The sequence below is a fragment of the Homarus americanus genome, unplaced genomic scaffold, assembly GCF_018991925.1.
Source record: "Homarus americanus isolate GMGI-L3 unplaced genomic scaffold, GMGI_Hamer_2.0 scaffold46197, whole genome shotgun sequence".
Taxonomy (NCBI): domain Eukaryota; kingdom Metazoa; phylum Arthropoda; class Malacostraca; order Decapoda; family Nephropidae; genus Homarus; species Homarus americanus.
The window spans coordinates 1615918-1627850 of NW_024723050.1; the positions used below are offsets into that span (position 1 = coordinate 1615918).

At 39.1% G+C, this 11933-nt stretch overlaps 1 protein-coding gene across 1 annotated transcript in view; it reads right to left on the reverse strand.

Annotated features, from left to right (window-relative positions):
- Positions 1-246: 246 nt before the first annotated feature.
- LOC121863242 (TATA-binding protein-associated factor 2N-like) overlaps positions 247-11933 on the reverse strand; it is a 103531-nt gene continuing 91844 nt past the window's right edge. The window contains exon 9 of the mRNA XM_042361754.1: positions 247-641. The gene's annotated coding sequence lies outside the window, so the exon portion shown is untranslated. The remainder of the gene's footprint in view (positions 642-11933) is intronic.

Here is an 11933-nt window from a genome sequence, read left to right on the forward strand (position 1 = left end):
AAAATCCCATTGAAACAATGGTTTCGGTTAACGAACGACCTTCTAGAACGAATTGTGTTTGTTAACCTAGGGGCCACTGTATTAAACATTTCAGGTTTTATAGTTAATATTTAAATATATTAAACTATTTAAATGCAAGATAAAATAAATAATGGTTGGATACAATATTTATTACAAAACAAACATTTATATCACTAACAAAATTAATTTGTCTTAAACTGATAAATGTAATTTCAAGAAAAAATATTTATCTGTTATGCTTTATTTAGTGTCGCAATACGAACCAGGTCAGAGGTGGAAGTAGTGTCATACATGAATCTTGGAGGGGGGTGGGTGGTTGAATAGCCAGTTCCAACGTTAGTACTTTCTCCACCCACCATTCTTAGCAATTACTTCTTGCAGTCTGTTTCGGAGAGAGGCTACAGTATTATACAGAATTTGTTGAAGATTTCTGCGAAAACGCTCCCACTCATCCTTCGTGTGTTGGAGGAGTTGCTGTGGTGTTCGGCCACTGTCCGTCTCCCATGAGCTAACGATGGTTCTCCATACGTTCTCGATGGGGTTGAGATCACACCCTTTGCTCGGCCTCTCCAGAAGTTTTATGTCTGGCTGTTCATCAAACCATCGTCTGATGATTCTGGCTGTGTGGAAGGGAGAATTATCCTGCAATATTAAAATATAATTGGGAAAACAATAACCTGGGCATTGTTTTAATACATCAATTATATCCTTACTTTGTTTTGTTTGCTAGTTATAATAATCATAATAGTCATGACCAGGAATTTATAAATACAAATACAGCGAAGTCTGCATTTACGCGGGCAATTGAACCCGAGGAGGCCCACGTAAAACGAGAAACGCGTAAATGAAATAACAGAACATATGGGATTAATTGAAATAGAGACTGGGCCGACCCACAAATTCCACTTTTTCCGACAGAATACCTACGTTGTGGTAAAAATAACATCTTAATTTTATGATGGTATGCATACACAATTAATATTTAAGAGAAATACAGTCACCGGTTAATGTCCATTCAAATAATGGACTCAACTCTCCCCCCCCCCTTCCCACGCTCGCTGGCGCCTCCCTCTATGAGAAATGTTTGGGTGAAAACAGTAGGTTTACATTTTTAGTAATAAATAATACCTCAGACTAAAGTTAGGATAATATAATTGACATTGCTGGATACCTTGCAAGACAAGGAATATTTTGAATATAAACGTCATATATTTAGCACAAAAGATAAAATTTTTGCTCTTTCTAATCAAAATTCTTAAAATTGTATGTCTAAGGCAAATTTTATACTGTAATGTTTATATTTAAAATAATCACAATCTTATAAGAATTCCAGCAATGTAAATTATATTCTGACCGGGTAATTTGTATGAATTTTATGAGCTAAAACAAATGTCTTCAGTAAATAAGCAAATTATACTTCACCCAGATACTATCTGTCAATCAAAATACCCCACCTCCCGCTCCCCCCCCCCTCTTCCCACGCTCGCTGGGTCCCTCCCTCCCTACCAGAGAAATGTTTGGGTGAAAACAGTAGGCTTACATTTTTAGTAATAAATAATAACTCAGACTAAAGTTAGGATAATATAATTGACATTGCTGGATTCCTTGCAAGACAAGGAATATTTTGAATATAAACGTCATATATTTTGCACAAAAGATAAAATTTTTGCTCTTTCTAATAAATTCTTAAATTAGATTAAAATTTGTATGTAATGCAAATTTTATGATGTTTATATTAAAAATAATCACAATCTTATAAGAATTCCAGCAATGTAAATTATATTCTGGCTGGGTAATTTGTATGAATTTTATGAGCTAAAACAAATATCTTCAGTAGTACAGTAAACAAATTATACTTCACCCGCGTAAATGACCAAATTTACCGTGTAATTAAAGCATTTCGATTCTGGCAAGGCACCACGTAAATGACCAAACTCGTTAACCAGAACCTAGTAAATCCAGACTCCACTGTACATATTATATTCACATTAGACCATAAATTTAGAGGTTTAGGATATTGTTATTCATACCTGCATGAATATTATGCACTTGGGATATGGGATAGTGTAGGCTCAAACTGAGGTGGATCATCACTTCTTCCAAAAACTCCAAATATTTTTCAGAGTTAAATCTTCCTTCAATCTCAGCTAGTTCACCCATGCTGTATACGTGTATTCATCCCCAAACATTCTCTGTCACCTGTCCCTTTCTTGCCACCTCGATGTTCTGAAGTTCACACCTCGTGTTGTTGGGCCGCCAACAGTGGAGAGAACCATGGGTGGTGGGTGCAAATGTCTTCTCATCTGAGATCACCTTACCCTAAAAGTCTATGCCTTCACCCTCGTATTGCTGGGCAAACTGGAGTCTGGCAGTACGATGGTGATCTAACTTTTCCCGTAATTGCCGGAGTCCTATGGTGTATCCCGGCCTCGTGTAACTGCCTTCTCACAGTTCCTGCAGAAATGTCAAGTTGAAGCCGTTCCTTAATAGTGACTCCATTTATCAGTAGAGACTGTGTCGCTGCATCCATGATTCTTTGATGGTCCACTAGGGTAGTCTTTCTCAGTCCCCCAGAGTTAGGTCGGTTTAGGTTTCCACTTTCCTCCCCCAATGTTGGTTTCGATATTCCTAGCTCTTGCTATGCCTGCAATCGTATGGCCAGCCTCTCTCAACGCGACAATTTTCCCTGTAACACCAGTTGTTCCTGCTGAGAATTCATCTTCGAAGTTGCTGAGCGGAGTGTGGTGCGAGAATGCGAGTAAGGTAGTGAGATGGAATTATGTCAGCTCGTTTGAAGTGTCGAACAACCTCTCCCCCTACTTCTCACACCCCTGCCACTTCTTCCTTTCCTTTCATTGTTTCTTTCTTCAAAGGCTTCATTTTTGTGACATATATCATATCACAGAATCCAAAATATGTATTATATGCATTGATGATTTTCCTTTTTATTATTAATATACAAATACTGTACTGGCAAAAACAATAGGAAACAACCCTATCACTCACTTCCCAAGCCACACGAGGGTGCGACATTGCCACATAAGCAAGAAAGGCGTGTTAGGGGGTAACATTACACCTGAAGGCGACTGTACGTGTCCCATATTAATGCTCGTCAGCAGGCCCTTATTACTCGCAACCTGTGCAAGGCCCAGCCTGTTAATGCCTTGGCAAACATCATTTTAGGATTTGATGATGACACCGCTGATAATGATATTGAAGTGTTGGGTGACTGGTGGAAGAGCTGCCACAGTCATGTATGCATGGCGTATTCTTATAGATTGTGCTGCCAGGCGTATGTTATCTAGTGAATTTAGTCAATGTTGTACAGTAACAATGGACCTAAGTGCAAACCTGTATTGTACATGTACTAAATGATTACGGTACTAAAATTGTTATGTCTATTGCAAATATAGCTTGTTTATACAGGTATTCAAATAAATTACTATCTTACAAGAATCCCTCCAATGTAAGTTATATTCACCCAGGTCGTTTGGGTGGCAAATTATGAGAAGAGCTTAGTCACTCTTAAGTAATGATAAATAAACAGGCAGGCAGGCCTTCAGCGCCAACTGTCAAATCTTATCTCAAAAAAATAAACAAACAAATGCCAGACATTTTGTCACCTCACCTCCCACCCCCCCCCCCCCGTCTTCCCACCACCCTCGTGTTCCAAGATAAAAGATTGGTGATTTCTTTGTTTATTTTATATAATATCTCAGACTAAAGTTAGGATAATATAATTTGCATTGCTGAAATCCTTGCAAGACAGAGATTAATTTGAATATAAGCATCATATATTTTGCTCAAGATATAAAAAATGTAATACATTAGTGTACAATACTGTAGTACATTTTATAAAAAGTTTTTCAACTGTATTTTTGGGTAGATTTACATAAATTTCTTCATTTATTTTCATCCATTTACATGCACACACCATACTAAAAGAAACGTAAAATTTTTATGTCTAGTGCGAATTACAACATGTTTACATTGCTGGATTCCTTGTAAGACCAGGAATATTTTGAATATAAACGTCATATATTTTGCACAAAAGATAACATACTTACTCAGATTAAACATTTTATCTAAAAATTTTATGTCTAATGCAAAATATATGATGTTTATATTCAAAATGATCATCAAATTGTAAGAATTCCAGCAATGTAAATTATATTCTGGCCGGGTAATTTGTATGAATTTTATGAGCTAAAATAAAAATCTTCAGTTAATAAAAAAAAAATATTCTTCACACGGTAACAGATGGTCGGTCGCCGGTCCCTCCCTCCCTCCCCCCACCCCCCACCAACGTCCCTACTAGATAAATGTGTGGGAATACCAGACTGTTTACCTTTTTAGTAATAAATAATAAATCAGACTAAAGTTAGGATAATATAATTGACATTGCTGGATTCCTTGTAAGACCAGGAATATTTTGAATATAAATATCATATATTTTGCACAAAAGATAACATATTTACTCAAGAGTAAACATTATATCTAAAATTTGTATGTCTAATGCAAAATCTATGATGTTTATATTCAAAATGATCATCAAATTGTAAGAATTCCAGCAATGTAAATTATATTCTGGCTGGGTAATTTGTATGAATTTTATGAGCTAAAATAAAAATCTTCAGTTAATAAAAAAAAAAAATATTCTTCACACGGTAACAGATGGTCGGTCGCCGGTCCCTCCCTCCCACCCCCCACCAACGTCCCTACTAGATAAATGTGTGGGAATACCAGACTGTTTACCTTTTTAGTAATAAATAATAAATCAGACTAAAGTTAGGATAATATAATTGACATTGCTGGATTCCTTGTAAGACCAGGAATATTTTGAATATAAATATCATATATTTTGCACAAAAGATAACATATTTACTCAAGAGTAAACATTATATCTAAAATTTGTATGTCTAATGCAAAATCTATGATGTTTATATTCAAAATGATCATCAAATTGTAAGAATTCCAGCAATGTAAATTATATTCTGGCCGGATAATTTGTATGAATTTTATGAGCTAAATTAAAAAAAATTATACTTCACCGTGTAAAGGGGTACACCCACCGCGGAATGTGAGCATCCTGGGTTCTGGCAGGGCACCGCGTAAACGTGGAAACTGGTACCGCGTAAAGTGAGGGTTGACTGTGTATATATATATATATATATATATATATATATATATATATATATATATATATATATATATATATATATATATATATCTATCTATCTATCTATCTATCTATCTATCTATCTATCTATCTATCTATATATATATATATATATATATATATATATATATATATATATATATATATATATATATATATATATATATATATATACACACAGCTAGACCCCGACTTACGACAGGCCTTTCACTCCCCAAGTATAAAGAGTAGTGGGATCGCGACAAGTGGGGGCCTGTGTCCTGGAGCTAACCGCCATTGTTGCGTCATATCAAGTGTTGTTACTCGCCAGGTGTTGTTTCATCGCTAAGTATTTTTGGATGCAAGTTGCTGTGTTCACAGTGTTCATTTATATTGCTCCTGTTATTGCTTAAGCTACTGGTGAGTTAACCCTTATCTTGTGTACCAGGTGTTTGGTTAATCCCTTGCTGTGTTTCACAGTTTATTGCATTTTGACATTATTAATTAGCTAGCTAGTTAGCTTAGCTGCCACGGTTACTTTTTTTTCGCTACTCGATTTTGAATTCAACATGTTTGACCTGGAAAGCTTTTTGGCTTCACCTTCAGCCGAAGTACTGAAGGGGATTACTAAGGCAGAGTGGCAATCCCTCGCTGCTTATTATGAAGTAGAAGGCCGCTCTTCCATGAATAAGTCTAGTTTAGAAGAGGCTGTCCTCAACTACCTTATTGACAATGAAATCATAGCCCGACTTAACAAGTGGCCTGTTTCTCAATGGTCTCAACTTATTTATAGATCTTTCACTGGTAAAGCATTAGATGTGTTTTCTGCCCTCTTTGAGGATCAATGTCGAGACTATGCCCTTGTTAAGTCCGCGGTTTTGAGCGCCTATAAACTTGTTCCTGAAGCCTACCGGCAACAGTTCCGTAACTGCCGGAAGACTGACAAACAAACATTTGTGGAGTTCTTCAGGCAGAAACAGGTTCTTTGTCGGAGGTGGATTGAAAGTGAGTCTGCCCATGTAGAACATGACAAGCTTGTTGAACTAATCCTGCTAGAGGAGGTTAGAAAGTGTATCCCAGGCGACATTCGAGCTCACTTGGATCAGAGAGGGATCTGTACCCTGGCTGATGCTGGTCCAGTGGCTGACCATTATTCCTTAACTAATAGAAATGTAAATTCCAGGTCTTATGCTCCCATGTCCCAGTCCTTCACTTCCTTCAAGCGGCCCACACCAACATCTACATCGGGGTCCCTGCCTCCTGTCATACCGACCCGACCCTCAGGTTCTGCATCATCTACCCCGGGTGAGCCCATGGTCCATGGGACAGGTGGATCCACTCCTACTGGTGAGAGAAACTCTAGTTGTAGGTACTGTAAGAAGCCAGGACATGTCATCAGCGACTGTCTCAAGTTAAAGAAAAGAAATTCCTCTCACCATGGATCCCCCACTCTTTTGGTCAGGGTGGCCGAGCAATCGGAGAAATTATTGGAGCCCTGTGTCACTGCCCTCAGTCAGACTGTTGCCCTGAATGCTTCCCCCTCTTCTATGATATCAACCTTTGAACCATTTTGTTCTCCTGGTTCTTTAGCTTTGGATCAATTCAGTCAACCCATTTCTGTTAAACTCTTGAGAGACACAGGCTCAGCCTTATCTCTTGTTACTAAAGAAGCTGCTCCATTCCTGGATTCATGCTATACTGGTAGCTGGGTGCTTGTGAACGGTTTGACCGGTGGGTCGCGTATTCCCCTTTGTCAAGTGTACCTGCGGTCATCCATAAAGTCAGGCTATGTCACGTTAGGAGTAGTAGATAGCTTACCTGTAGAAGGGGTCTCTCTATTGATAGGAAATGACCTTGTTGGCGACATGATGTTCCCTAATGTTGTGATCTCATCTTGTCCCACTGCCGAGAATAATACTGTGCAGTTAGAAGTAGACTTTCCAGGGTTGTTCCCTGCGTGTGCTGTGACCCGTAGCATGAGCCGCAGTACAGAAGTAGAAGAGACTAGTGAAGTTGATGAAGTTTCCCTCCAGGACTGTGAGAAGTCCGAGGATAATCTTGTTCAGCCGGACCATACTGATCTTGGTCTCAGTGAATTCTTTGAGGATTCCTCACCACCAGATAACCTCCAGAGTAGTTCTGATGGAGATAGGAACCCAGATGTCACTAGTTTTGGTTCCTCTCCCATCACTAGAAGTAAGTTTATTGAGCTACAAGCAGGGGATCCTGAGCTGGTAGGTTTTCTCAATAGGTCAGTCACTGAGACAGAAGCTGAGCAAGAATCAAATTGCTACTACACTAGGTCTGGTGTATTAATGCGGAAGTTCCGTCCCTCCAATTCTCCTGCCAATCACCCTTGGTTAGTTCATCATCAAGTTGTTATTCCCAAACCTTTGCGGCAGGACATACTTAGTATCGCTCATGATGGGGTGGGTGGTCATTTAGGAGTTAGGAAGACTTATGCAAAAATTTTATCCCAGTTCTTTTGGCCTAGGATGAAGAAAGACGTCAGCTCTTACTGTCGCACTTGCCATGATTGTCAGGTAGCGGGGAAACCGAACCCCAGTGTTAAACCATTCCCTCTGCAGCCTATCCCAGTCATTGAAGAGCCCTTTAGTAAGGTGGTCATAGATTGTGTCGGTCCCTTACCTAAGACCCCTCGTGGTCATCAGTTCTTGCTAACCATTATTGATTGTGCAACCCGTTATCCTGAAGCCATTCCCTTGCGCCGCATCACAGCGAAGAATGTTATCAAAGCCTTAACCCACTTCTTCACTCAAGTAGGCCTTCCTACAGTGGTGCAGTCAGATCAGGGTTCCAATTTTACTTCCCGGTTGTTTAATCAGGTAATGCAAACCCTGGGAGTCCGGCAGTTGAGGTCTTCGGCCTATCACCCTCAGTCACAGGGGGTGGTAGAGAGATTTCACCAGACACTAAAACTCATGCTGCGCACCTTCTGTCTGGAGACTGGGAAGGATTGGGACGAGGGAGTTGACCTGCTTTTGTTTGCTGTTCGGGACAGTAAACAAGAGTCGCTAGGATTCTCGCCCTTCCAGCTCGTCTATGGACATGAGGCGCGAGGGCCTCTTAAGGTGTTAAAAGAGTGTTGGTTGAGTGATCAGAGCGCGACGCCCTTAGCTTCATATGTGGTCCAATTCAAGGAGAAGTTGCGTCTGGCTGTAGAACTTGCCCAGTCCAACTTAAGGTGTGCTCAGGTGAAAATGAAACTGCATTTTGATAAGGCCCATCAGGCAAAACCTAGAGAATTCCAAGTGGGGGAGCAGGTGTTGGCCTTCCTGCCCTTACATGATCACCCTTTTAAATCCAAATACAGTGGTCCATATGAAGTACTAGAAAAACAGGGGTCCGTGAATTATGTGATTAGCACCCCTGAACGGCGTAAGAAAAAACGCCTTATCCATGTCAATCTTTTAAAGTCATATCACGTTCGTAACGAAACCCTGGGAAAAGCAGTTGCTTGTGTTGATCAATCCTTGCCAAATTGTATCATTGTGCCAGAGTGTAAGGATGATAAAGATCAGTGTTTTTCTGAAATAATGAATGGGTCTAGTGTAAAAGTTGAAAACTCTACTATCTTGGAGGACCCCAGTGCTAAGTTGTGTCATCTCTCTAGTGACCAAGCCAATAATATAAAGTCTCTATTACAGGAGTATCTTATTATAGTTGGTGATTACCCACTCTCTTGTTCAGTGCTGGAGCATGACGTTGAGACCAGGGGAGCCAAGCCAATCCGACAGCGTCCCTACCGTCTTAATGCCTTCAAGCAGGAGTGTGTGCGAGCCGAGGTACAGCGTCTTCAAGAGCTAGGCCTCGTCGAACCCAGCATCAGTCCATGGGCATCCCCTGTTGTTCTAGTTCCAAAGCCGAATGGGTCAATGCGGCTGTGTGTGGATTACCGCAAGGTGAATGCCGTCACTGAACCCGATGGTTATCCCTTGCCACGCATCGACGATGTGATCGACGATCTTGGACAGGCAAGGTACGTGACCAAGTTGGATCTCCTCCAGGGCTACTACCAGATAAGACTGACTGAACGCTCCAGGGCCATCTCTGCTTTTGTCACTCCTGAGGGGTTGTACCAATTCACAGTCCTTCCGTTTGGTATGCGGAACGCCCCTGCAACCTTTCAACGCCTCATGAATTTCATCACGTCTGGTCTGGAAGGTGTCCGCTGTTACCTAGACGACCTTATCGTCTTCAGCAGTTCCTGGGAAGATCACATGAGTCGTCTACAAGCCCTCTTCTCCGTACTGGCTGCAAGCAAGCTGACGGTGAACCTCGTCAAAACTGAGTTCGGCCATGCCCACGTCACTTTCTTGGGGCATGTGGTCGGACAAGGGGAAGTCCAGCCTATAGCAGCCAAAATTGAGGCAATTCAACAGTATCCAGTGCCAGGCGATAAGAAGAGTGTGATGAGGTTGCTGGGTATGGCGGGGTACTACCGCCGTTTTTGTCCAAACTTCTCCTCCGTTGCCTCTCCCATGACTGACCTGCTGAGTGGCAAGAAAACCTTCAAGTGGACTACGGCTTGCCAGGAATCTTTTGAGAATCTTAAATCCCTGCTGGCAAATGCTCCTGTACTACTTGCACCTGACCTCCAGAAACAGTTCACACTCCATGTCGACGCCAGTGAAATTGGCGCCGGTGCTGTGCTTCTGCAAGAGGGTGAGAGTGATCACGTGCTTCATCCGCTGTGCTATTTTTCTAGAAAATTTAATAAATATCAAAGAAACTATGCCACCATTGAAAAGGAGGCTTTATCACTGATCATGGCACTAGAAAACTTCAAAGTATATATTGGCAGCACTGCTTATCCCATTCAAGTGTTCACTGATCATAACCCACTTACTTTTGTTGACAAGATGAAACATACCAACCAAAGACTTTTGAGGTGGGCTCTATCACTTCAGCCCTATAACTTGAACATTTCCCATATCCGCGGAAAAGAGAACGTGTTGGCTGATGCACTTTCTCGAGTCTGATTATTTAGTAACTATGTCTATATGCAAATTAATTTTTTGTTTTATTGTCATTGAGTACCTTGTGTTTATATTATGAATTATTTTGCTTCATATTGATTTAAACCAATTGTGTTAGTTATTACTTTCACTGTGTAGCTGTATATCCATTTTCGCTTCCAGTTAGTTGTAAGCTCACTTTTTTGGGGGAGGTGTCACGAGCCTGGGCGCTCGGGATCTCGCATAGCTTGAGGCATCTGTTCACGCTTCCATTTCACACAAGCTACTATTTATTTGTTAATAACTTGGGGTAGGATTCACTCCCCAAGTATAAAGAGTAGTGGGATCGCGACATTAGGGACGCCAAACCCAGGTCGTAAGTCCGAATGGTCGTAAGTCTGACATAGATAAAAAAAATAAAATAAAATAATTTTGTTTTTTTAATAAAAAATCTAAATCGAATTACAGTACAGTAGAAGTAATAAATAATGAGGAATGGATACAGTGTGACTGAGCACTTACCTTTAATGTAGTCAGTTGAATGCACATGGGGCCCCCATAATTTTCTAATTTTACATGGAGACTACATTAACTGGAAACGTTTCAGTATAGAAAATGCATGCGTCATTTGAAAAAAAAAGAAAAAAAAATGGTCACAACTGCGGCGGTCGTAAGTCCCGACGGTCGTAAGTCGAAGCAGTCGTAAGTCGGGGTCTAGCTGTATATATATAGTATATATATATATATTTCATTAGCCCAACAAAGCATGCGGACTTCTACATATAATCAACACCTCACCCCGCCAGGATTTGAACCCACGATCTTATAATTGTGACCGGGGAATGCTACCTCTGGGCCACCAGGACACGGGTGGTCCCCATTAGAGGTTCACAGTGCCAAAAGCTCGTTGAACAGTCTCTGTGTGAAATATAACAGAGTCTAGGACTGCTTTTAGTGTCCTGGTGGCCAAGAGGTAGCGTTCCCCGGTCACAATTATAAGATCGTGGGTTCGAATCCTGGCGGGGTAAGGTGTTGATTTTATATATATATATATATATATATATATATATATATATATATATATATATATATATATATATATATATATATATATATATATATATATACTGTATATGTATGTGTGTATATATATATATATATATATATATATATATATATATATATATATATATATATACAGTATATATATATATATATATATGCTATATATATATATATATATATATATATATATATATATATATATATATATATATATATATATATATATATATATATATATATATATATATATATATATATATATATATATATATATATATATATATATATATATATATATATATATATATATATATATATATATATATATATATATATATATATATATATATATATATATATAGTTTTTTATTTTTTTTCAAATGCATGGACAAGAGGTTCATTACTGATACCACTGGCAACATGTAAATTTTTATTAACAGTATTCCAAATATTTCTTACATTCCCAATAAACATGTAATCAAATACTAATTTTAATACATGTTAACAAAAGACAAATAAAGTTCCAAGAGTGAATTTAACAATAAAGAACACGTGTAAATCTAAACCATATTTTGGGGGCAGAATTCTAAATCTAAAAATAAAAAGGACAAACATTGAAAAAGTTAACATGCCTACTTCTCACTACAAGTGGAAATGATACTTTTATAATTGGGTATAGTTGTAAAGATGTTAAAGGCGCTCTGTGACAA